The 26,693-nt window shown below is 60.2% G+C and overlaps 1 long non-coding RNA gene across 1 annotated transcript; it reads right to left on the reverse strand.

Moving 5' to 3' along the window:
- Window positions 1-973: 973 nt before the first annotated feature.
- LOC145523281 (uncharacterized) lies at window positions 974-8,536 on the reverse strand. The gene is made up of 6 exons (XR_014066463.1): window positions 8,371-8,536; window positions 3,911-3,972; window positions 3,058-3,193; window positions 2,445-2,710; window positions 1,484-1,850; window positions 974-1,399 (listed from the first exon to the last, which is right to left on the reverse strand). It is a non-coding gene; the product is annotated as an uncharacterized LOC145523281 (long non-coding RNA).
- Window positions 8,537-26,693: the final 18,157 nt, after the last annotated feature.

Consider the following 26,693-nt stretch of genomic DNA (forward strand, 5'->3'; position numbering starts at 1 on the left):
GAGAGGGGCAGCATGTCGGGGTCACGTCCCGTCACCCCAAGGTTTCTGGGAGAGATTTCCAAATTCTTGAGAGTTCTGCGGATTTCTGGGCCTCGGAAAGCTCTGGGGAGGGAGTGGGGGTTCCTCTGGGCCCTTCTGTTGGGCTGCTGTTCCCCAAGGGGCGGGAGAGCCGTGAGGAGCTCCCAGGAGAGCTGGGTGAGCCCCTCCCAGCCCAGCCAGGCTGGGAGTGGGCTGGGAGGTGGGGTGTGGACCACTGTCCCCAGCAGCCCCGGTGACCGCTCGCAGTGGCCCCTGCCCTCCTGCCCCCTCGAGGCTCCGGGCCGGGCCCAGCCCCTGGGCACAAACCTCTCCTCGGCTGACCCCAGGGGAGGCCAGACCCCTGCCTTGGACGACCACACGGCAGCAGCGGGGGGTGCTCTGTATGGTGGTCCTTGGGGGGTCCTGGAGAGGGGGCCAGGCTGTAGGGGCAAGATTGGGGAGCTGCCTCCTGGCACAGCCCTGGGACCCCTCCCGCCTCCCGCTTCCCCAGGCGAGGGGATGCTCCTGGACCCCGGCCCACCGCAGCACTTACCACAGCTGTGACTAATTAGCATAAGCCTGGGTCTTCCCCCGGAGGGTTGTCCTGGTGTCCCCAGGCCCCCGTCTCGCCAGCACGGGCACCACGGGCCCCTCGCTTCTGTTAAATGAAGAGGCAGACTCTGGGGGTGGGGGACGCGGCCAGGCTCCAGGCGGCAAGCTAGAGGGGCTGGAGCCCCCCACCAGCCGGGGGCCAGTGGGCCAGTGGACCCCCAGCCTCCCTGCCTGTAGCAGGCTCCCCACCGCTGCCCTGCAGGCCCCGTCTCAACACCCCAAGCCCACTCACCCCTCCTGCCTGCCCCGGGGGTGCGCCCCAGGGCCTTCAGGTCACCTGCAGCAGCCCCGGCCCCACCTCCCGCACTCCCCCAGCAGCCATCCCAAAGGCCCTTTACATTACTGTGCTTGTAACGTAATTATTTATTTATGAAAATTGCGGTGAAATACACATAAAACAAGAACTGCCGTCTCAACCATTTTCAGCGAGCAGCTCAGAGACATCAAGTGCATTCACTGTGATACACGGTCGCCGCGTCCGCTTCTGGAAATCATTCGTCCTCCCCAACGGCCACTCTGTCCGTACTGGACCCTCACTCGCCTGACCCCTGGTCCCACACCTACTTCCTGTCTCCAGGGATGTGATTCCTCCAGGGACCTCTCAAAAGAGGAATCAGAAAAGGTTGGTCCTTCTGTGTCTGGCCCCTTTCATTGAACACAACACCCACAAGGTTCATCCATGTTCAGCTGGCATCAGTAATTCCTTTTTTTTAAGGCTGAGTAATGTTCCCTTGGACTTCCCTGGTGGCTCAGATGGGAGAGAATCTGCCTGTGATGCAAGAGACCCAGGTTCAATCCTGGGTTGGGAAGGTCCCCTGGAGAAGGGAATGGCAACCCCTTCCAGTATTCTTGCCTGGAGAATATCGTGGACAGAGGAGCCTGGTGGGCTATTCTGCTTCCCTGAGGACATCAGAGCCCATCCAGAACAGGCCGCAGAAACTGGATCCAGCTGCCAGTCACCCTAAGCAGGAGATTAGCCGGGGCGGGGCTGGGGGTGGGCGCAGAGAGCGGCAAGGTGGCCTGGGGTGTACAGGACCTCATTTTGGGGTGCTGTGGGGGCAGCGATGCCAACTGACCCCTCTGGGAGGAACTCTTTTCCGTGCAGCTTCAGCTCTGTGCGCACCTGGCCTCCTGGTCTCCAGAGGTCTGGAGCCCCCAAGCCTGTCCACCGTCCTCCAGGCCATGGGCACTCTGTCCTCACAGCTGGCTGTGCTCTTCCCCTGTGCCCGGATGGGGACCTTATGAGGACAGAACTCTGCCCCCCACACCACGCGGCCCCCTCTCGCCCAGATGAGGTCCCTGTGCTCGGGGCTCCTGCCTCCCACCCAGTCGGCCCGGCCCCCTTCCTGGGGTTCAGCACGCTCGGCCTGGCGGTTGGTCTCCTTCTCTACATGCCCACAGGCTTCTGGGGTTACAAGCGAATGCCATGGTCTGTTCAGGACAAGGTCCAGATCCGTGAGACCCCCTTGGTGGGTCAGCACCCTTGCAACGTTTCTGAAGGCCTCTCAGCTCCTCCCAGCCACCCCCATCTTTCTTCTGACTCCAGGGATTTGGGGATTTCACCAAAATACGTCTAGTCACTCTCTCACTCAAGCACCTTCTGTGACTCCCGTGGGTCCATGGCAGTGTGATCTCATTGCCATGGCAACCCCGGCCCCCCAGGCTCACCCAGCCATGCCTTTTCAGAGCATCCCCTCCCCTCTGCGTGCATCCTCCCACCATCCTCAGAGCCCAGAGGAGGGGCCTCCCTGGACCCCAGAAGCAAAATGTCCAGACGTTTTTGAACATCAGTAAGAATGGACATGTACGCTGACCTGCTTCAGTTGCACCAGGAGTGCTTGTTTTATAAACAACCCTGCAAAATGGCCTTCTCAGCCGACCCTCCTGGGGCTTCCCGGCAGGGGGAGGTGGGCGCTGTGCAGACTGGGACCACTCTGACAACATTTCTCCAAATCATCAGTGACGCAGCACTTCCACCCGGCTTGGTCCTCCGGGAAAAGTCACCAACTCCAGAGAGGAAAGAAGAGACTCCAGCCACTCACATCCCCGGAGGGGCCGCTGACCCAGGGTGGCCTCAGAGCTGCAGAGGAAGGGAGGGTGTGGGCTGGCCTGACAATCGGCGCACAGATCAGTGCTGGGGGGACGCCAGGCTTTGGAGGGCCTGCTCTTTGTGATAAGCTCCTAAGGAGATTAACACCGACGCACGTGCACGTGTGTGTGCACACAGGTGCCCGAGGGTCCCCCGACACGGTCTGTGGGGGACGACCGGACAGGTGTAGTCCGGGGGAGGGGCGTGTCCACAAGAACCCTGCTCCGAATTCTGGGAGGTGCCTGGATGCCCTATTCCAACATACAGAGGGGAAAGAGGGCTGAAGGAGAGGCCCCGCAGTGAGCCCTTTTGCAGGGAGAGGCTGACTTCACGCTCACCTTCTTTGGCCCATTTGGAGGTTCACATCCGGTCAGCAAGCCCAGGGCAATGGCCGAGGTCAGCGGGAGGATTGAGCTGCCCTTCCTTTGGCCACACTTCCAGGAGCTGGGCAGCTGTGGGACCCTCCCTCCCTCCCTGGGGTTCCAGTGAGGAGTCAGGGAGGCAGGACCCTGGCAGCCTGGCCTCCCCCAGGTGGAGAAACGCCCCGTCTGGGTGCACAAGGCCCACCTGGAGTGCAGGGGCCCCAGACCAGCTCCCCCTGACAGTGGAGGGGGTTCCCTGGTTACAGAGCCCCTCCCTGCCCTCCTCTCCTCTCAGGGGACACTGTCTGGGGCCACATATGGGGGCAGGGAAGGAAAGATGGGCCCTTCCCCGGATTCAGGGACGCGGGCTGCCAGCCTCCAGGCACCAGGTCTGATTTGATTAGGGCTTCAACTCTCCGCCAGGGCGGACACAGCCTGGAGCTCGGCAGGCAGGGCGCAAAGCGCTGTCGCTCCAGCCCGAAAGGCTCACTTTCTATTTATTGCGTTTTCCATTAAAAGTGTCGGGACCATTTATTGATTTTCTAAATACTGACGTGCTGTCTCCTGTTACACAGCAAAGTGAACAAAATTAGAACAAATAGCAGCCCGGGCTGAGCCCCCACGTAACTGCCCTGCCCATCTGCGCCCCACGCCAGCTCGGGCATCTTCTCCTCCCGAGAGTCTTCAGCGTCATCCGAGAGCAGGACCCACAGGGCATCACACCCACCTGCACGATCGAACCAGCCCAGTGCGCCCACAAACCACCCAGAGGACATGGGGGAGCACGGCCCTCGCGGCCACTTCTTGGAAGGTGAGGGGCTGATCTTACCCGAACCGCCGTTTAAGAAGGCTTGGAAATCGCCCATCTCATGACGCATGTTCACCCGGTATCTACGGAAACAGCTGCACATTAATGGTCAGGGCAGGCAGCTATCTTCCCCTTTATCAGTCCAGGATCAGCACCAGGGCCACGTGGAGCCCAGCCTGCTGAGGCCTCGCACATGCTCTAGGGAATCATCACAGGAACATGGAAATCCAGCCCCCTCCCCCAGACTGGCAGTGCCCCTTGGGTGCTGAGAAAGCCCAGAGCATCTTGCCTGGGCCACCTGGGTGGGATGGAGCTGTGGGCACCAGGGCTGGTGGGGGAGAGGAGGGCGCTGCCCGGATCTGCACGGAGCTCCCCAGGGTTCTCAGAGCTGGGCCCCAGGCTGCTCCGCAGGGGCAGAGAGAGGGATCGGATTTCCCCCATCCCCTCTTTTTTACACTTATGCCTCTTTTTATGTTTCCTGATGACAAACATAATCCGTGCTCATTACAAAAAATGGAAAGGTACAGAAACGCATGAAGGAGAAAATAATAGATGTTTCTAATACAGACAGACAAAATGTGTAACAGCCCACAGGGGCCCAGGCAGACTGGGGTGCTCCGTGGGACGCCCTGTGTGCAGAGGGTAGAGAGGCACCCCCGTTCAGGGCGCTGCTATATCCCTGTGGGGCAGGGGGCACGCTGGGCCTCAGCTCTTCCTGCTTCTTTGCCTTATTCTTTAGGGCGGGAGGCGATGGGCTGTCCCAGGGCCCAGTCGCAGGGCCCAGTCACAGGGCCCAGCAGACGCTGGTGTTGACTGTGAGCCTGGGGAACTGATCATAACCTCCGGCATGGAGGGCCCTGGCTGAAGGTAGTCCGCTGTTTCAGAGAATGCCCCCTGCACCCCATGGGCCATCCCCTACAGATGGAATCCAACTCCACTTTCTACGGCCCCCCACCCAGGGGGAGGCCAGGACTCCCGTCATCCTAGCGCCCATATTCCACACCTAAGGAGCCCGTTTCCATCACAGGGAGGAGATGGCGATGGCTGGAGCCCTGGAGCCCCAGGCTGTGGTGTTCTTGCAAGGAACCGCCCAACCTGTGCCTGGTGAAGGCCCCTGTGGGGTGGGGGTCCCTGCCCAGGAGGCCTGTCCCCAGTTCCCACTCAACTGGGCACTGCCTGCAGGAGCAAGGAAGGTCAGGCACCTGCAAACGCACCCCAGCCTGACGAAGGGAGGGGAGTCTTGCCAAGCACCCCGGGCAAGTGGAACTCATGGGGGCTGGTGGCGGGCAGGGGCTCCCCTCCCTGCTTCCTCTTCACTTCCGCGGGGCCAACCACAGCCCCTGCCCACCGAGGGTGTGGGGTGCGCTGGGGAGGGCTGTCTGCCCACTGGCCCAGGGTCTGCAGTACAGGGAGAGGTGGGGGGGAGGGGTGAGGGGAGAGGTGGGGGGTGGGCCCAGCCCCAGGCAGGCAGGCCCCTCCCAGGGGTGGACTGTCAGCTCTGACGCCACTCAGGAAAGGGCCGCGGTGGCCCCCCCTCAGGGCCCTGAGGGCAGCTGCAGGGAGTCGGCGGGTGACAGGGTGGCACTCTGAGTCGGCTCACAGCGCCTAGTGACCCCCACCCCCGGCCGTCCTGCGGCTGCAGGCCTGGGCCACGTGCGCTCCCTCCTGATTCACGTCCGACCTTGCCGGCGGGCACTTCGGAGCCGCTTGGCTCCCCGGCCCTCCACCCGCTGGCCCTGGTTTGTGTCATCCTCCACCGGGAGTCGTAGGCAGGGGGACGGGGGGAAGGACGGTGGGAATGACGCAGAGGACGGGGTGCAGGCGGGGGCCTGGAGGGTGGCAGGGAGCAGGAGAGGCCCAGGCGGGCATGGCGAGGAGCAGGAACAGAAGGCAATGGCCGGGAGCCAGGGGCTCAGGGCAGGGACTGAGCCCACGCCTGCCAGCTGTCACCAGCTCTGGGCCACAGCGAGGCTCTGATGCCCTGAGTGCCAGGGAGGACGAGAGGTCAACTGGGAGGCCCTTCTCCCCAACGCTGCCCCCTCCTAGGACTATCAAGACAAGGGGGCCTGCCCTGGCATGAGGCAGTGACCCTCTGGACCTCAGCCCTGTGCTCCTACCCCTGGGCAAATGATCTGTGGGATCCTGGACCCTGGCATACTCTTCCTGAACTGCGTGTGTGTGTGTGCAGGGGTGTGGGTATGGGGGTGTGTATGCACGCACGTGCTCCTGTCCAGAGTAAAGACAGTGATGGCAAGAGGTTCCGAGCAGGCCCCGGGGAGGGGAAGGGACAGCAGATGTGGGCGTGGGGCATTCGGGTCTGTGGCCCAGTGGGGTCTGGGGTCCATTTGCGGCCATCAGCACCAGCACCCTCCTGCAGCAGGTGGGGTGGGGTCGGGGACACAGCCATGGCCTCCAGAAGCTTGGAGGGTCTTCTGGGCATGAAGTTCTCCCACCAGTGACAGGGGTGTGTAAGGAGGGTGTGTGTGTGGGGGGGTGTCTGTGGGAGTATGGGGGTGTGTACAGCGGGTGTGTGTGGGGTGTGGGGGGTGTCTGTGGGCATATGAGGGGTGTGTACAGTGGGTGTGTGTGGGGAGTGTATGGGGTGTCTGTGGGCGTATGAGGCGTGTATACAGTGGGTGTGTCCGTGTGTGAGGTGTGTGTGTGGGTGTCTGTGGGGGTATGAGGCGTGTGTACAGTGGGTGTGTCTGTGTGTGGGGTGTGTGGGGTGTCTGTGGGCGTATGAGGCGTGTGTACAGTGGGTGTGTCTGTGTGGGGGATGTGTGGGGTGTCTGTGGGGGTATGAGGGGTGTGTACAGTGGGTGTATCTGTGTGGGGTGTGTGGGGTGTCTGTGGGGGTATGAGGCGTATGTACAGTGGGTCTATCTGTGGGGGGTGTGTGGGGTGTCTGTGGGGGTATGAGGCGTGTGTACAGTGGGTGTGTCCATGTGGGTGTGTCCATGTGGGGGGTGTGTGGGGTTTCTGTGGGGGTATGAGGTGTGTGTACAGTGGGTGTGTCCGTGTGGGGTGCGTGTGGGGAGTGTCTGTGGGGGTATGAGGCGTGTGTACAGTGGGAGTATCTGTGGGGGGTGTATGGGGTGTCTGTAGGGGTATGAGGTGTGTGTACAGTGGGTGTGTCCGTGTGGGGTGTGTGGGGTGTCTGTGGGGGTATGAGGTGTGTGTACAGTGGGAGTATCTGTGGGGGGTGTATGGGGTGTCTGTAGGGGTATGAGGTGTGTGTACAGTGGGTGTGTCCGTGTGGGGTGTGTGGGGTGTCTGTGGGGGTATGAGGCGTGTGTACAGTGGGTGTGTCCGTGTGGGGTGTGTGGGGTGTCTGTGGGGGTATGAGGCGTGTGTACAGTGGGTGTGTCCGTGTGGGGTGTGTGGGGTGTCTGTGGGGGTATGAGGCGTGTGTACAGTGGGTGTGTCCGTGTGGGGGATGTGTGGGGTGTCTGTGGGCGTATGAGGCGTGTGTACAGTGGGTGTGTCCGTGTGGGGTGTGTGGGGTGTCTGTGGGGGTATGAGGCGTGTGTACAGTGGGTGTGTCCGTGTGGGGTGTGTGTGGGGTGTCTGTGGGGGTATGAGGCGTGTGTACAGTGGGTGTGTCTGTGTGGGGGGTGTGTGGGATGTCTGTGGGGGTATGAGGCGTGTGTACAGTGGGAGTATCTGTGGGGGGTGTATGGGGTGTCTGTAGGGGTATGAGGTGTGTGTACAGTGGGTGTGTCTGTGTGGGGGGTGTGTGGGATGTCTGTGGGGGTATGAGGCGTGTGTAGAGTGGGTGTGTCCGTGTGGGGATGTGTGGGGTGTCTGTGGGGGTATGAGGCGTGTGTACAGTGGGTGTGTCCGTGTGGGGGGTGTGGGGGGTGTCTGCGGGGGTATGAGGCGTGTGTACAGTGGGTGTGTCCGTGTGGGGGGTGTGTGGGGTGTCTGTGGGGGTATGAGGCGTGTGTACAGTGGGTGTGTCCGTGTGGGGGGTGTGTGGGGTGTCTGCGGGGGTATGAGGCGTGTGTACAGTGGGTGTGTCCGTGTGGGGGGTGTGTGGGGTGTCTGTGGGCGTATGAGGCGTGTGTACAGTGGGTGTGTCCGTGTGGGGGGTGTGGGGTGTCTGTGGGGGTATGAGGCGTGTGTACAGTGGGTGTGTCCGTGTGGGGGGTGTGTGGGGTGTCTGTGGGGGTATGAGGCGTGTGTACAGTGGGTGTGTCCATGTGGGGTGTGTGGGGTGTCTGTGGGGGTATGAGGGGTGTGTACAGTGGGTGTGTCTGTGTGGGGTGTGTGGGGTGTCTGTGGGCGTATGAGGCGTGTGTACAGTGGGTGTGTCCGTGTGGGGCGAGTGTGTGTTTGGTCCTGGGGGTTATGCGTGCACATTTGGGTCTGTGAGGTTGAGCTGGTGGGCGTGTTCTGGGAGGATGTGGGCGCGTGTGCGCGCTGGGTGAGGGCCTTGGGCCCCCCGGTCCGCCCTGAGCTTGTCGCGTGGACCCCCGCACCTCACACGCAGGCCTCGCTGCCCACCCGGCAGTCGGCTGCCCCGGGGCCCAGGCTCTGGCCACACGCGCCGCTCGTGTGGAAGTTCGCTGGGGCGGCAGCTGCCGCCCGGGCTGCTGGGTCAGCGGCCGCCCTCACGGTCCCGCCCTTCCCGGGCGCTCCCTGCCCGCTGCCGCCCCCTCGTGGCCATCTGCGGCGTGGCCTCCCTCTCGGCCTGCCGGGGCCGCAGCGGGAGGGAGTGTCTGGGCAGAAAGACGGCCGCCCTGCTCGCGGGAGGGTCTGGCAGGCGCCTGGGTGTCAGGGGAGCCCTGCCCGGCGGTCTGTGGGGAGATGTCTGGGCTCCTCGGGGGCTCAAGGCCACGGGCACTGGGCTGAACCGTGGTGGAGCCCGGGTCCCCAGATCTCAGATCCCAGGGCTGGAGGCAGAGTTTGCAGTCTCTCTGGGGCCCCCAACCCCCCTAAAAGTGGTACTTTTCAGGATGGGGTCAGTAGCACAGGTCAGAACCAGCCCCAGACATGCAGGAAAGAGCAGGAGACCACCGCAGGCCTCTGACCTGTCGTGAATGGCAGCCTAGGGGGCCCCACTACCCAGCTCTCACCCAGGGACCCCCCCCCAGCCCCCAGCCAAGCGGGCCGACCCTGACCTGACCAAAGGCAGGCCCTTGGACGGTTGCCCGCCTCCCACCCTCCCCACCCTGCCAGCGCTAGGATTTGAGGGCACCACCACCCACTGGGGGCTCTGTTGCCATCACCCTCACTTGACAGGTGAGAAACGGGGGTCCGCAGGGCCAGGGAGTGGGGGCGGGACCCAGCCTTCGGACCCCCCGGACCAGGCTTCCTCTGCCACCTGGGGGAGGAGGCATCGTGGGAGGCAGTGTCCTGCCTCTATGGGGCGGTGTTTGGGGCGGGTGGTGTCCATCCTCACAGCCAGGTGATAAGGCCGCAGGGGCATGTGCCCCCCTGGCCCACATAGGGCGGGGCCTGGGCTGGGCTGGGTGCTGGTCTGGGGGCTGAGGCTGGTCCAGCACAGGGCAGGCCGTCTGTGTCCTGCTGCTACACCCCAACTGGCTTGGGGCCAGTTCAACAATCTCCCTGTTTCTGTCATACATACATGTATACATACAGCTAGGTACACACATGTATACATACAATTAGGCACACACATGTATACATACAACTAGGTACACACATGTATGCACACAATCAGGTACACACATGTATACATGCAATCAGGTACACGTATGTATACATACAATTAGGGAGGGAGTGACCAGGGCTGCAGACAGGATCGGGGGACTGCCCTGCAGTGTGGTCAAGTGGCCACACGAGGGAGACCTGGCCCCGTTTCTGGACTCGGTGGCCCAGAGCAACGGGGAGGAGGCATTGGCTTCCTAGGTGCTGGGAGACGGGTGGGGGGGTCAGAGGTCAACAGGTACCAGGGACGGGGAGGAGGACCTGTTGAGGGGAGGCGTGGGGCCAGGCAGAACAGGGTCACCCCAGTTTCCAGGAGCAGGCGGAGCGCAGGGGGCCCGAGAGCCCCCCAGTCTCCCACAGGTGGGGGCGCCCCCAGACCCCTGCCCAGTCCCTCCTCACAGCCCTGCGTCTCCACTGTCGCCATGATGATAACCAGGGCCAGGCCTGAGGACACAGGGCCTCCAGCCAGCACACACCCATGTGCACACTCACACGTGTGCCCATGCACACACACACACACACACACTGGCCCTTCACTCACGTGGGTGCAAAGACTGAGGGCCCAGCCTGTGGGGGAGGGGCTGGTGCCCTGGCCCCCCGCTCAGCAGGTACCCACCCTGGCCGGGGCGAGGCTCCCACAGCGGGCGACTGCGCCCAGTGAGGAACCGACAGGGCCAGGCCCCGCCCGGGACCCCCCCGCCCTGTCCCCATACCCCGCAGCCCACACAGGACCCCCTCAGCTCTCCTCCCTCCCAGGGCAGAGCCAAGTCTGGGGGACTGCAGGGACCCCATCATCTCTCACGGGGTGCTTACCCTGGGGAACAGCCGTCCGTCCCCTGAGGCAGCCTCGAGCCCAAGGTGCTTCCCTGGGGGCCAGAGGGCAGCAGCTGGCCATTCCTGGGGCTCTCAGGGCCGGGGTGGGCGCAGGCCTGGCCCCATCTGGGAACAAGGCCGGGCCCCCTCCAGGGCAGGTCCCAGAGAGAAGGTACACCTCTCTTTACAACGGCCCTGGGAGGAGGCTGACCCCCACTTCACGGACCTGGGAGCCATGCCTGTCAAATGGCCACTCTCAGCCCAGGCCGTCCAGTCCTAGGAGGGCAGAGGGTGAAGCCACCGAGGTCCTGAGCCACTTGCCAACCCAGTATCACATCCCGGGGGGGCAGCACCCCCTGCATTCAGTGCCAGGCCCTCGCCAGCCCCAAAGTCACCCACGTCTACAGAGTCCCCTCCTGGTTGTCCAGGGCTGACCCAGAGCTGTCTGCAAAGGCACACCCAGCCCAGGACCCTGGCCACAGCTGGAAGGCAACACCTGACCCCCTCAGCCCAGCCTGTCTGCCCGGGCCCACCTGCCCAGGGCCGCCTGACCGCCTCAGACAGGTGGCCCCGGGGGTCTGTTGTTACCAGTGGTGGCTGCCGCTGCCGCCAGGCACCTGCTACGGATACCTCTCGGAGCAGAAGCATCAGACGCAGCCCAGCCGCGGGAGCTCCCGCATGGGGGCGAGTGGAGACTCTGCGGAGCTCAGGTCTTCACACTTCGTCCGCAGGCCTGCAGGAGCCTGGGCGAGACGGTGGGAGGGCGGGAGGCCGGCAGAGCCCAGGTCCCTGCACAGCCAGAGGCCTGGTCCTTCCTGCAGGCAGCCCCACCCCACGAGGCCTCACTGACCACGCTCCCTGTCCGCTGCCTGTCCAGTGCCCATGCCAGTGGGGCCAGAGGGCTTGTCGAGCACGGACCAAGGAGCCACAGGTGGAGGCCTAGGGCTCTGCACCCCACACCCTGGGTCACCAATGTCGGGGCCCCTTCCCTCCTCAGCCCAAGCCGCCGAAGACTGGAGCCTCTGGGCAGAGCCCCAGCCCGCCAGGTGTCCTTTTGCCCATCACCATCTCCAGTGCGGCGACTGTCTCCCAGGGGCCCCTGGGCAGCTGTGGGAGCTCCCACAGCAGAGGCCACTGCCTGGGCCGAGTGGGCCACCGGGCAGCACCTCCAGACCGGGGTCTAACTGGCCGCTGGGCTTTTCCTGCACCGGGTGCTCCCCTAGCTGGGCAGACTGTCCACTCCTCCAATCACTCCCAGGCCAGCCGGCGAGCTGGGGGTGACTCCAGTCCCAGACACCCCGAGGCCCAGAGCCCCCAGTCGCTTGATCCTCTGGGGCTGGTGGGAAGGGCCCCTCTGGAAAACTCACATCCCTCACCCCCGAGACAGCCCCAGCCCTGCTCGCACCGGCCCATCACCTGTCCCGGAGGCTGGCTGGGGAGTGCCTGACCTGGGGTCTGTTCCCTGAACCCACCCTGTTTCCTGACAGCCTCTTCATACACACCCTGTCCTCCCATCCTCTGCTCTCGTGTCCAGCACCTGCCTGTCCCCCTGGCCTCGGTCACACACGAGAAGAACCCACGCAATGCACAGGGACCACCCACTTGCAAATCACACATGGCACCACAGCTGACTTATCACCCCAAACTCGCCAGTCCTCTGAGAGGGTGAGCAACAGATCTTTTCAAAGCAATGGGTTTAATACAGGTTTAACACGTTCATTCATCCAATGAAGGCTTCCTGGGAGCCTGCTCTGTGCTGTGCCTCTTAGGGCTTCTAGAGACGTGTGGACTCTGCCCCCAAAGTTCATAATGTAATGAGAAGCAAGATGTATTTTAACTCATGTCCATTTGCCCAGTAAAAAAGGTGAGATGTAATGGATAGATAGATGGATAAGATCCATGAATATGGGTCCACCTTATGTTCATAGACAGACCCAAGAATATAAGAGGGGGGGAGAGGGGGGACAAATGAATGATGGACAGATGGAATGATGGATGGATGGAAAGATGGTGGATGGATGATACGTGGAGAGATGGATACATGGATGGATGGAGGATGGATGGATGGACAGGTGGATGGATGGATGGACAGGCGGATGGATGGATGGACAGGCGGATGGATGGATGGACAGGCAGATGGATGGATGGGTAGATGGAGGGGAGGAGGGAGGAAGAATACCTGGATGGAAGATGGGTGGATGGATGGAGGATGGATGGATGGACAGACAGGTGGATGGATGGATGAACAGGTGGATGGATGGATGGATGGAGGATGGATGGATGGATGGACAGGTGGATGGATGGATGGGTAGATGGAGGGGAGGAGGGAGGAAGAGTACATGGATGGAAGATGGGTGGATGGATGGAGGATGGATGTATGTATGGATGGATGGAAAGATGGTGGATGATGATGGATGGAGAGATGAATACATGGATGGACAGGTGGATGGACGGAGGAAGAGAAAGAGGGAGGGAGGGACGGAGGATGTGTGGATGGAGATGGGTGGACGCATGAAGGATAGAGCATGGATGGAGAAACTGAGGAGACAGAACTTCCCCGTGCTCACGGCCCTCTGAGTCTGCATCCCTGCTGTAGACGCCCAGCTTCCTGAGCTCCAAGACAGCCTTTTGCAAAATTGGCCCAACAGGCCTCCAGCTCGCCAAGGCCCAGCCCTTCCCAAGGTCAAACCTGGTAGAGAGTCGAATGACCCCCAGAGCCCTGCTCACCTGGGTCCTCGCAGCTGGGGCAGGGAAGCTGCAGAGAGGCTGACCTGTGACCTGCCAAGTCCTCCTCTGGCTTCTGCGCTGCGGGCAGAAGTGGACAGAGAGACCCGAGACAGTGCACACACCTGCGCGGCAGCTCCCGGAAGGGATCTCAAAGACCCCTGGAGAATGCGAGAAGGTCACAGCTGCCCGTGTCCCCCGCCCCCAGCTTTCAGGCCCAGCTGAAAGGGCACCTCCTCCAGGGAGCCGTTTCTGAGCCAGAGAGCCTCCCCCATCCCATTTCTCCATGGGGGTCATGGAAAGCCCCTTGGGCTCTGTCCTGGGCACCCACCATGCTCTGCTCCAAGAAGGGAGCTGGGTCTCTGGGCAGGTGGGAGGCGGAGGCCAGACTCCCCACATCCCGGGGACCTGCATTCACCTGACGGCCCCGAGCAAAGGCCCTGCCAGACCCCTCCCTTCCGACCAGCCCGCCCAGGGCTCAGAGGAACTAGACCCACTCCTCTGGGCGCCTTGGCAACGGCAACACAGCCCCTGCCGCGCCCTGGCCACACCTGTGAGTGCCTCCTGGGGAGGGGTCCTCCTGGCCCCTGCACGCAGGCCCTCCCCTGCCCGCAGGGAGCGGGGCACAGGAGCCCGTGGGGGTCCAGCTCCAGGGCTGGGGCAGCCTGGGGGTGGGGCAGGCGGGTCCTGGCCCCGGTCCAGCGCTTAGCACCCCTCCCCCCACCTCGGGGAGGTTTGCGATCCAGTGTCGTAACCAGTCGGTCCTGTTTGGAGGGAAGGGCCGCGGGTTCTGAGGCAGCCGGGGGCTCAGGCGTTGGTCGTTGGTCGGGAGAGAGGTGAAGCGTGCAGCAAGCGTGATGGCGGTGGCCCGTGTGCATGTGTGGGGCCAGCGCACGTGTCCAAGCACGTGGCTGCGCGGGAGGCCCAGACACGCGTGTGGGCGCACGTGCCGGTTCGCGGCCCAGGTGTGCGCTGTGCACATCAGCGGGCGAGTGTACGCCCGTGTGCGCCCCTCCCGGCATCGCCGGGCACACACACGTCTCTGATGGAGACCCCAAGCCTGCAGCGCAGACCCCCAGCCGCCCGAGGGCCCAGGTCTGACCGGTCCCACCACCAGCTGGCCCCTCTCAAGGGGACAAGGAAGACCCAGGGGCCTGGGGAGGCTCCACCTGGGCACCCGTGCGGTCTCTAGGTTGGGCTTTGGGGTGGGCGTCCCCAGGGCAGAGTGTATCCGGTGTGCCCAGAGGCTCCAGCCCAGTGCTTCCCCATGCAGAGGACCCACCCTCCCTGCGGGTCTCCTGAGAGGCTGGGCGTCCCAGGAGGTGGTAGGGGACTTCTGCAGGGACCGGGGAGGGGCGGCAGTCACAGGCTCCAGGCCAGGAGACCCCACCAGACACGAGCCCAGAGTAGGCAGGGCACTGCCATGCCCAGTGCAGGGTGGCTGTGAACGCCTGCGGTCAGCATCAGCATCTCAGCGTCTGGGGGCGCCCACGGGGGGTTGCTCACACCATCCCAGGGACCACAGGAGGCCCAGGGGGGCATCCGAGCCAGCACCCATCCTGGAGGGACAGCTTCTCGTAGGACACCCTCGGTGGGCACCAGTGTGGGAAGTGGGGGCCTCCGCGTGGCCACGTGCACCCGGAAATCCCTGCCACACTGCACCACAAAGAAGCCGCTGCCCTTCTGATTCTAAGATTTTATAGCAAAATGCAGAGATAAGTCAGCTTTGATTCTGCTCTGTTTTATGAGGCTGTGTTCTCTCTGGCTCTCTCATTCAGGGAAACAAACGGGTTTATGGCCGGCGTCCCATCTCACCGTCAGCGGCAGGTGGGGCGGCGGGCGGCCGCTCTGATAAGACGGGCCCTGCCCCTGCTGCCCTGCTGCTGGGGGGAGCCTGGAGCCTCCCTGGCTGGCTCCTTCTGCCCGGGGGCACTGGAGGTCCTGGGGCACCCTTCACCTTCCCATCCTCACACCCCTCAGAGCCAGGACCCGCGCGGGATGCCCGGAGCTGTGTGCGAGCAGACCCCATTGGAGGTCAGCCTCCACTGAGCTCTCCCCACCCTGGAGACCCCTGAGGTGGGCAGGCCGGGAGCCACACACCTCCCTGGAGATCCCGGTGAACTCCGTGCCCCCCAGGTTCTGCCTTGGTGGGGCCACAGAACTGAGCCGCCTTCAAAGGGGCCGGAGGAAGCCTTGGGCCCCACCCCTGCCTGTCTGGGGACATCAAAGAACCCGCCGAAGAGCCCGGAGCCGTCCAGCGCTCCATCTCCAGAGGGAGGAGCCGCCAGCCCAGCCCCACCCTGGGTGCAGAGGGAGGCCCCCCATGGTGACCCCAGGGTACCCGGACCCCACCTGAAGCACCCGCCGCAGGGGCCCCTGAGAAACACCTCCAGGGGTGCGCATACAAGACCAGGACCTGCTCCCAGCTGGACGAGTGCGGGGGGCCTCCCGGGGGCTGGGACGCACCCCTGGGTCACCTCACGACCACCCAGTGTTGACCAAGATCCAGGGGCTTCGGGAAAGGCAGGGCTTTTGGCTCCGGGATGACGGGCCAGGGACCAGGAGGCCCGGCTCAGGCGGCGGGGCAGGGCGGTTTCTTTTCTCACAGTGTGACAAAGCCCTGATGACCGGGGACTGGACCATGCGGGGTTGACACCCATCTGTCACACACATCACGCCCTATTTCCTCTTCGCACAACCAAGGGAGGGATCCCCACTTTCCCGGCAGGAGCACAGGGGCTGGGCAGGGTGACCCCCCCAGGGTCATGAGGCTCGTGCGGGCCGAGCCACTTGGGGGTGCGAGGTCACACGGGCGGAGGGGGGCCCGCGTGTCAGATGCTGCCTCCGCGTTCTCTCCGCTGCCCAACACCAGGGCCTTCAAACAGGAATGGCCGTGGAGTCATCACCTCAACTAAAGAGCCTCTTGATGAGGGTGAAGGAGGAGACTGAATCAGCTGAAAACGAAATACTGAAAAAGCTAAGATCATGGCATCCGGCCCATTACTGCATGGCAATACTCCATTATGCATGGAAGCAGGGACAGCTTTCCTCTTCTTGGCTCCAAAATCACTGCGGATGGTGACTGCAGCCATGGAATCAGAAGGTGACTGCTTCTTGGCAGGAAAGCTATGACAAACCTGGACAGTGTGTTGAAAAGCAGAGACGTTACTCTGCTGACAAAGGTCCATCTAGTCAAGGCTATGGTCTTCCCAGTGGTCAAGTAAGGTGTGAGAGCTGGACCGTAAAGAAAGCAGAGCGCCAAAGAATTGATGCCTCTGAACTGTGGTGCTGGAGAAGGCTCCTGAGAGTCCCTTGGACAGCAAGGAGATCCAACCAGTCAATCTTAAGGGAAATCAACACTGATTACTCTTTGGAAGGACTGAGGCTGAAGCTGAAACTCCAGTATTTTGGTCATCTGATGCAAACAGCTGACACATTGGAAAAGTCCCTGATGCTGGGAAAGATGGAGGGCAGAAGGAGAAGAGGGCATCAGAGGATGAGATGGCTGGATGGTATCACTGACGCAATGGACATGAACTTGGGCAAACTTCGGGAGACGGTGAAGGGCAGAGAGGCCTGGCATCCTGCAGTCCGTGGGGTGGCAAAGAGTTGGACACGACTGGGTGACTGAACAACAATCGCAAGAGACAGGAAAGGGCTTCCCAGGTGCTGCTAGTGGCAAAGAACCCACTTGCCAATGCAGGAGACATAAGAGACGCGACTTCGATCCCCGGGTCAGGAAGATCCCCTGGAGAATGAAATGGCTACCCACTCCAGTGTTCTTGCCTGGAGAATCCCCTAGACAGAGGAGCCTGGCAGCCTACAGTCCATGGGGCGCAAGGAGTCTGACAAGACTGAAGCAACTTAGCACACAGAGATGGGACCTGCTGGTGCTGGAGAAAAACCCACCTGGACGGGGGGATGGAGGCCTGAGCCCGCGAGGCTCTCAGGAGGCCTCTGAGAAGCTGTGGGGATGAATATCTGCTCCAGGCCTTTCCCTGCAGAGGGGGAGGTGCGTGCAAAGGCCCCGAGGCAGCAGAGTTGCCGTGATCCCCGGGCAGCGGGGGGAGGGGCTGGTGATGCGGGAGGGGAGGGGAGCACGTGGGAGGGGGAACTGGGCCAGACCACGGAGGTGCGGATGAGGAGGACCACGGCCCCAGCCCCCAGGGCACGTGCGGGCCGCACCAGGGCTCCGAGACCCCTGCCTGCCCAGGCAGCAGCTCTCAGAACCGCTTGCGGCAGGTCTGCCCACACCTGATTGTTGGGGCTGCGGCCAGGCCTGGGTCTGTGCGTGTGACGAGTCCTTGGAGCCCCCACCGGCAGGCCCGGTGAGCCTGAGGCCTGAGAACCCAGGACGACCCGCGGAGAGGGGTGGGGTCCGTGCTGGCGCCCAGGGAGTGGGCGACCCTTCAGACCAGCTCCTCTGCAGGGGCACTGCTCATGAGCTGGGTGGCGAGCTGGCTGCCAGGCAGATGATAGGGTCACTCCCCAGACCTGTGAGCAGTCCTGACGGCCCACCCGCTCCCCAAACCTGGCTGGCCCCACATTCCAGAAATAACCCGTCCTGCTCCCGGCTCCGCAGCTCGGAGGCCAGGCCACTGCCTATCCCAGCCCATCCGTCTGCAGTGGCATCAGGCCCTTTCTCTTTCCGGGACCCAGGCCAGCAGCCCGCCCTGCGGACGGCAGGACAGACAGACAGGTGGGCAGGCGACCTGAGGCAGGGGCCAGGCCCCGGTGGGGTGCGGCGAGCACGAAAGGCCACGGCCAGTGGGGACAGAGCACCCAACAGGGACAGGAGAGGGCAGCGGGGCTGGAACACTCTGGAAAAGTGACCAGACTCGGGGTCATGCCTGCAAGGGGTCAGGGAGAGGCTGAGGGAGGTCTGTGGGGTGGAAAGAGCCGGGCAGAGCCTCCGGCCCAGAGGGACAGGGCACCCCGGGCCCCAGAGGGTAGCGGGTCAAACCTAGACCATCCAGAATGGACAGAGGCTCCTCGGACTGTCAAGGGCCAGGGCTAGGGGAGCTTGAGGGCACAGTGGTCCCCTTCTCCAGGGCTGGGCTGCGTGTCCTTCCCAGCCTAGGCAGAGGCCAGGGCCTAGAGAAGCCAGGATGGCCGATGGCCACTTGTGAAGCCAGCTACGGACCCCACTGGGGCCTCTGATCCCTGGCCCCCCATCCTCCCTTACCCTCCCGTCCACTGCTCCTCCCAGATGGCCATTAAGCCCTCCCCTCCCAGGAGGGTGGGCTCCAGCCTCTGCCCTTGCATGCTCCGAGGGACCAGGCACTCACTGCCCTGAGGCCCCCCTGACCCATAGGGTCCCGCGGACGGAGCCCAAGCCTGGGATGTCCTCCCAGGGTCCCCAGCAAGGCAGGGATGGCCCTGCGCAGACGGGAGGGCAGGGTCGCCTCTCTCTGTCTAACCCGCTCTGTCCAGCCTGGAGGCCTCTGTGTTCTGTCCTGTCCCCAAGACCACAGGTGTCTGAGGATCAGAGTTTGCAACCAGTTGCGGGCCTGGCCCCTAAAGCGAACCCTCCAGAGAGGGCACCAGACCCCAGCCCAGGTGGCTGCCGAGGGGGATGCAGCCATGCTCAGCTCTCCCCAGCCGGTCCTCCACTCTCACAGGCCCTTGGTGACCCCGTGGACGCAGCCCAGACCCATCCTTCTTGCAGTGACCATGGCCTCTACACCGCCACTGATTGGCTTCCAGGCCCCTGTCCTGGGACTCACTTCTAACCAGTAGGATGCGGCAGAAGTGACCACGTGGTCTCCAAGGTTAGGTCACGAAGGGCGCTGGCTTGTACCTCACTCGCCCGGAGGAAGCCAGGCAGGGATTTCCCCCAGAGAGGCCTGCAGGGCAAGAACCAATGTGGACAGCCAGCAGCCTGCAGTGTGGGGGGTCAGGTCAGGAGGGCCTGGGGCCCTCAGGGAGCAGAAGCAGTTCCCATCCGGGGACCCTGGCCGGGCAGACCCTCCACAGCCGAGGCCTCCCAGGAACCCCCGGTGGCACAGAAGTCTTGATTCAGCCCATTTTATGAACAGGGGGTGGGGCTCAGAGAGGCGGGGCTGTCCGCCCCCCTTACTAAGGTGAGCTCACTTGCCTTCCGAGTCCTGCGAGGCAGGCCCAGGCCACCAGCACAGACTCAGGCCCTGCAGTTGGCCCTGCCATCCACTCCAGAGGCGTCTGGGACCTAACAGGACTGGTACATCAGGGAAGGCTTCCTGGAGGAGGGGGTCCCAGAAGACCGAGGTGGAAGGGGAGATAAGATGGCAGTCTGGGTAGGAAATGATGCCAGAAGGCTCCCCAATCCACCCAGCAAGACCCTCCCGTGGTGGGAGGTCTCCACCTGAGTGGGGCAGAGGGGGGTCACCAGGCCAGACAGCCAGGTCCCTTACGCTGGTGCTGAGCCATGACCCCAAGGATGGGGCAGGTGGAGGCCCTGGAAGGGTTGGGGCTGCCGGACGCTGCTGCCCTGGGTCCAGACAAGGGTGCCCCTGGGCTGGGGTGTGTCTGGAGGAGGTCACAGGTGGAGGGCCCAGGACTGAGCAGGTGTGAGAGGGGCCACAGGCCAGCAGGGCTCCCCGGGCACTCACTGCCTGCTCAGAGGGTGGACAGGACCCTGACCCCAGGCCCACTTTCATCTGAAATGAAAGCCTGGCCCCCAGATACTCTCCCTGCCCGTGAGCGCAAGGCTGGGCAGTGAGGGCCAGGAGCTGTTGTCTGGACTTGTCCCTGCAGGACGGCGGGTCCACCCTCGGAGGAGAGGACGGTTGAGGAGCGGGCACTCGGCCCATCACCTGCCACTCCAGCCGCTCCACGCAGGTCAGCAGGAGGCCGCCACTTTGGAAGCAGAAGCGGGGCGCCCGGAGAAACCCTGGGTGCCCCTCGGACCCCAGCAGCCCTGCCCCCAGGCCCATCCCAGGCACTGGCTTCTGGCAGGAAATTCCAGCAGCGCCCCCCTACAAAGGTGCCAGCCCCGGTCATAGCTTCACCCAAGCCCGCAGCTCCGCTGCACCCTGGGTCCAGGCAGGCCTATGAGAGGATGTCCGCCAGGGACCGGGTGATGGCTCGCTTCACCACGGGACCAGCTCGGAGGGACTGGGCGCGCTCTTGCTGGAACACAGGCCGTAGGCTGGCCCTGCCCCGAGGGCGCGTCCAGCCTCTGGCCAGCTGGCCTCCAGGCAGCCCTCGGGGGTGAATGGAGTAGGGTTTGCAGGACGCTTGCCGGGACACCAGCAGCCCACGCTGGGTGGATGGCAGAGCTTGGCGGGCAGGCCGCCTGCCGGGCAGTTTATGGCCACCTCAGGGAGCCCCCGGCCCAGCAGCTGCCTGGGCCCTGCACCTGCCTCTGTGTTTGCACAAATCCCTCCCTAATAGATTTAATCACGGAGCTTTGATGACTGTGCCAGGACCCGTGCGGCCGCCCTGGCCGCAGGGAACAAACGCACCATTGTCTGCAGCCCCACCGCCTCTGGCCGGTTAATGGGTAAACAGGGAGTAAGGCCAGCGCCTGCCCAGGCTGGGTGGGGAGCCGCTGGGTATGGCCTGGGCACACCAGCCCTCACCCCGCAGGTCCTGCGCTGGGGCCCCCAGAGGGAAAAGAGCAGACCTTCCCCCTTGTTCTGGAACCGGTCTCTAGAGCCCCGGAGCCAGGACAGAGGTCTCGGGGCAACAAGGCAGCCACTCCAGCACCCCCACCATGGGGACCGCAGACCCCACTAACTGTGCCCCCCCAGGCCCAGGGGACAGAAGCGGCACGTGAGCAACCCTCAGGCACTGCAGGTGGGAGTGTAAAATGGGGCAAAACATGTTCACTTCAATTCAGTCACTCGGTCGTGTCCGACTCTTTGCAACCCCATGGACTGCAGCACGCCAGGTCTCCCCGTCCATCACCAACTCCCGTGGTTTACTCAAACTCATGTCCTTTCAGTTGGTGATGCCATCCAACCATCTCATCCTCTGTCATCCCCTTCTCCTCCCGCCTTTAATCTTTCCCAGCATCAGCCTTTTCCAATGAGTCAGCTCTTCCCATCAGGTGGCCAAAGTAGTGGAGCTTCAGCTTCAGCATCAGTCCTTCCACTGATATTCATGACTGATTTTCTTTAGGATGGACTGGTTGGATCTCCTTGCAGTCCAAGGGACTCTCAAGAGTCTTCTCCAACACCACAGTTCAAAAGCATCAATTCTTCGGTGCTCAGCTTTCTTTATAGTCCAACTCTCACATCCATACATGACTACTGGAGAAACCATAGCCTTGACTAGATGGACCTTTGTTGGCAAAGTAATGTCTTTGCTTTTTAATATGCTAAGTTGGTCATAGCTTTACTTCCAAGGAGCAAGTGTCTTTTAATTTCATGGCTGCAGTCACCATCCTCAGTGATTTGGGAGCCCAAGAAAATAAAGCCTGCCACTGTTTCCCCATCTATTTGCCATGAAGCAATGAGACCAGATGCCATGATTTTCGTTTTTTGAATGTTGAGTTTTAAGCCAACTTTTTCACTCTCCTCTTTCACTTTCCAGAGAAGGCGATGGCACCCCACTCCAGTACTCTTGCCTGGAAAATCCCATGGATGGAGGAGCCTGGTAGGCTGCAGTCCATGGGGTTGCAAAGAGTTGGACACAAGTGAGCGGCTTCACTTTCATTTTTCACTTTCATGCATTGGAGAAGGAAATGGCAACCCACTCCAGTGTTCTTGCCTGGAGAATCCCAGGGACGGGGGAGCCTGGCAGGCTGCCGTCTATGGGGTCGCACAGAGTTGGACACGACTGAAGCAACTTAGCAGCAGCAGCAGCAGCTTTCACTTTCATCAGGAGGCTCTCTAGTTCTTCTCTTTCTGTCATAAGCATAGTGTCATCTGCATATCTGAGATTACTGATATTTCCCCTGGCAATCTTTATTCCAGTTTGTGCTTCATCCAGTCCAGTGTCTCACATGATGTTCTCTGCATGTAAGTTAACTAAGCAGGGTGACAATATGCAGCCTTGACGTACTCCTTTCCCAATTTGGAGCCAGTCTGTAGTCCTATGTCCAGTTCTAACTGTTGCTTCTTGATCTGCATAACTGTTGCTTGTGATCTTCTCAGGAGGCAGGTCAGGTGGTCTGGTATTCCCATCTCTTTAAGAATTTTCCACAGTTTGTTGTGATCCACACACTCAAAGGTTTTGGCGTAGTCAACAAAGCAGAAGTAGTTGTTTTTCTGAACCTCTCTTGCTTTTTTGATGATCCACTGGATGTTTGCAATTTGATTTCTGGTTCCTCTGCCTTTTCTAAATCCAGCTTTAACATCTGGAAGTTCATGGTTCATGTACTGTTGAAGCCTGGCTTGGAGAATTTTGAGCATTACTTTGCTAGCGTGTGAGATGAGTGCAATTGTACAGTAGTATGAACATTCTTTGGCATTGCCTTTATTTGGGATTGGAATGAAAACTGACCTTTTCCAGTCCTGTGGCCACTGCTGAGTTTTCCAGATTTGTTGGAATATTGAGTGCAGCACTTTCATAGCATCATTGCTTAGGATTTCAAATAACTCAACTGGAATTCCATCACCTCTACTAGCTTTGTTCATAGTGATCCTTCCTAAGGCCCACTTGACTTCACATTCCAGGATGTCTGGCTCTAGGTGAGTGATCACACCATCATGGTTATCTGGGTCATGAAGATCTTTTTTGTATAGTTCTTCTGTGTATTTTTGCCACCTCTTCTTAATATCTTCTGCTTCTGTTAGGTCCATACCATTTCTGTCCTTTATTGAGCCCATATTTGCATGAAATGTTCCCTTGGTGTCTCTAATTTTCTTGAAGAGATCTCTAGTCTTCCCCATTCTATTATTTTCCTCAATTTCTTTGCATTGATCACCGAGGAAGGCTCTTTTTTTAAATCTCTCCTTGCTATTCTTTGGAACTCTGCATTCAAATGGGTATATCTTTCCTTTTCTCCTTTGCCTTTAGCTTCTCTTCTTTTCTCAGCTATTTGTAAGGCCTCTTCAGACAACCATTTCACCTTTTTTGCATTTCTTTTTCTTGGGAATGGTCTTGATCCCTGTCTCCTGTACAATGTCACGAACCTCCATCCATAGTTCTTCAGGCACTCTGTCTATCAGATCTAAACCCTTGAATCTATTTCTCACTTCCACTGTATAATCATAAGGGATTTGATTTAGGTCATACCTGAATGGTCTAGTGGTTTTCCCTACTTTCTTCAATTTAAGTCTGAATTTGGCAATTCAGGAGCTCATGATCTGAGCCACAGTCAGCCCAGGTCTTGTTTTTGCTGACTGTATAGAGCTTCTCCATCTTTGGCTGCAAAGAATATAATCAACCTGATTTCGGTGCTGACCATCTGGTGATGTCCATGTGTAGAGTCTTCTCTTGTGTTGTTGGAAGAGGGTGTTTGCTATGACCAGTGCATTCTCTTGGCAAAACTCTATTAGCCTTTGCCCTGCTTCATTCTGTACTCCAAGGCCAAATTTGCCTGTTATTCCAGGTGTTTCTTGACTTCCTACTTTTGCATTCCAGTCCCCTATAATGAAAAGGACATCTTTTTTGGGTGTTAGTTCTAGAAGGTCTTGTAGGTCTTCATAGAACCGTTCAACTTCAGCTTCTTCAGCATTACTGGTTGGGGCATTGACTTAGATTATTGTGATATTGAATGGTTTGACTTGGAAATGAACAGAGATCATTCTGTCGTTTTTGAGATTGCATCCAGGTACTGCATTTTGGACTCTTTTGTTGACCATGATGGCTACTCCATTTCTTCTAAGGGATTCCTGCCCACAGTAGTAGATATAATGGTCATCTGAGTTAAATTCACCCATTCCAGTCCATTTTAGTTCGCTGATTCCTAAAACGGTGATGTCAGTGAGCTTCCATAAGCCTCTTATTTTTATCCATGAGAGGACAGACAGAAGACAAACAAGGTAGGTCCTCAAAAGTTAAACAGAGTCACCGTGCCACCCAGCAGTGAGGCCCCGAGGTGTAGATCCACGAGAATTGAAAGCCGTGTCTCAAAGACATACTTCCTCACCCATGTTCACAGCAAGTGAGGGGAAGCAACCCAGTGTCCATCCAGCTGTGGCCCAGTCCCGCAAGGCAGTGTCCCTCAGCCTTAAAGCAGAAGGTCCTGGCACACGTGGCATCATGGATAAGCCCGAGGGAAGCTGGGCTTTAGCACAAACTTGATGAGGTTTAGAGGAACTGTCCAGAACAGGAAACTCGCACGCTGAAGGCAGACGGGAGGTTTGGGGGCCGGAGTTAGGGGTGAGTGCTCATGGGTGATAGAAACATCCCCGAGGGACCTCCCCGTGGCCCACTGGTTAAGAATCTGCTTGCGATGCAGGGCTCGCGGGTTCAGTCCCGGCCTGGGAAGATCGCGCATGCAGGGGGCAGCTAGGCCCTTGTGTCACAACTACTGAAAGCTGAGCGTGCACTCTGGAGCCACACGGCCCAGCTGGAGAGCCTACAGCGCAATGAGCGAGCCCGCAGAATGCCCCGAAGCTCCTGAGTGCCGAAAAGGAGGCCAGACGCAGCCAAATAAATAAATGAGTGTTTTTAACAAGAAAGAAGAAACGGCTCTGAGCAAGAAGCAGCGGCGGCACCGTGCTGGGACACGGAGCGGCGCCCTCAGTGCTGGTCCGTTCAGTCGCTCAGTCGTGTCCGACTGTGCGACCCCATGGGCTGCAGCACGCCAGGCCTCCCTGTCCATCACCAACTCCAGAGCTTGCTCAAACTCCTGTCCATCTATTTGTGATGCCATCCAACCATCTCATCTGCTGTCGTCCCCTCTCCTCCCGCCTTCAATCTTTCCCAGCATCAGGGTCTTCCCCAATGAGTCAGTTCTCCGCATCAGGTGACCAAAGTATTAGAGTTTCAGCATCAGTCCTTCCGATGACTATTCAGGACTGATCTCCTTTAGGATGGACTGGTTGGATCTCCTTGCTGTCCAAGGGACTCTCAAGAGTCTTCTCCAACACCACAGTTCAAAAGCATCAATGCTTCGGCGCTCAGCTTTCTTCACCGTCCAACTCTCACATTCATACATGACTACTGCTGCCCTGTAAAATAGTTAAACTTAGGTTCTGTGAATTTTACCCCCATTTTTTTTTAAAAAAGCATCGTGGTAGATGAATAGACTGTGGGTTGCAGAGTGTGGGAAACCTGCAGAGGCTCATGGTGGGAGGCGCAAACCCTGCGCCAGGCAGCCTGGCTCGGAGCTCACCTCTGCCCGTGATGACTGGATAGGTGACCTGGCTTCCCTGGCCTGGGTCTCCCCGGACGGCTGGGAGAACAAGTCCGCCTCTGGGTGGCTGTGTGCCTGCAGATCCGGCTGCAGCCTCGGGAGGGGGCCTCCCCATCACCACGCTGCCCTGTGTCCCTCCGATCTTGTTCGCTCTTCCTTTTTCACCAAAGACCTACTACGTGCCAGCCGGTCCCCAGAACACGTGAGTGACCAGGGGCCGTGGTGCACCCAGTTCTATGGCAGGTGGGCACTGCCGTCCGAGGGCAGAACTGCCCTGTCTCCAGGAGCCAGCTGGCCCCACCCTCCCCTCCTGGGCCCACAACCCACCAAGCCCAGGCTTTGTGCTGGGGAGGTGCCTCTGCCTCCCGCTGACCCCACCCTCAGTGGGAGCCGAGATGTGCTCGGGGGGCCACCTCACCCTCTGCAGCCTCCCCTGCCTCCAGCTTCCCTCTCCTGGGGACCCCACCCTGGACAGGCCCTCACCTCCCTCCAGAGTATTCAAAGCCCCCCTCAACTGGACCCAAGTCTGCAGAATTTTAAAAAGAGCTAATAGCCCTTTTCAAAGAGCAGTTTTAGGTTCACAGAAAATTGAGTGAAAAAGCACAGAGTTCCCATATCCCACCCTGGTCCCCAGACACAGTTTCCTCTGTTAGCAATTTCCATCCACGGGTACCTCTGTTACAACTGATTGGCCAATAGTGATACATAAAGTTTTATTGCAATAAAATATACAAAACATAGAATGTACCATCTAAACTATGTTTTAAGTGTACGGGGGCTTTAAGTATTGAAAGTGAAAGTCGCTCAGTCGTCTCGGAATCTTTGTGACCCCATGGACTATACAGTCCATGGGATTCTCCAGGCCAGAATACTAGAGTGGGTAACCTTTCCTTTCTGCAGGGGATCTTCCCAACCCAGGGATCAAACCCAGGTCTCCCACATTGCAGGCGGATTCTTTACCAACTGGGCTGTCAGGTTAAGTACTGAGTTGGCCAAAAAATTCATCTGGGTTTTTCACAAGGTGGTGAGAAAAACTCGAATGAACTTTTTGGCCAACTCGATACAGTCATGTCGTTGGGCTACCATCCCCTCTACCCACCTCCTGAGCGTCTTCATCCTCCCAGACGGGCACCCCGTCTCCGCGAAACACTCACTCCCCTCCCCTCCCCTAGCCCCTGCCCTACCGTCTAGTCCCTGTCTCTGTGGATGTGACCCGTCCCGGGACCTCACGTGGGTGGAATCAGAGCCTGACTTCTTTCACGGAGCATCACGCCGCGCCGTGTCTCAGAGAGTCCTTCTCTTTTAAGGCCAAATGACATTCCATGGTATGGATGGACCACGTGTTTATTCACACCAATAGAT

This window comes from Giraffa tippelskirchi, chromosome 10 (genome assembly GCF_054371585.1).
Source record: "Giraffa tippelskirchi isolate mGirTip1 chromosome 10, T2T-mGirTip1v1.2.pri, whole genome shotgun sequence".
Lineage (NCBI taxonomy): Eukaryota > Metazoa > Chordata > Mammalia > Artiodactyla > Giraffidae > Giraffa > Giraffa tippelskirchi.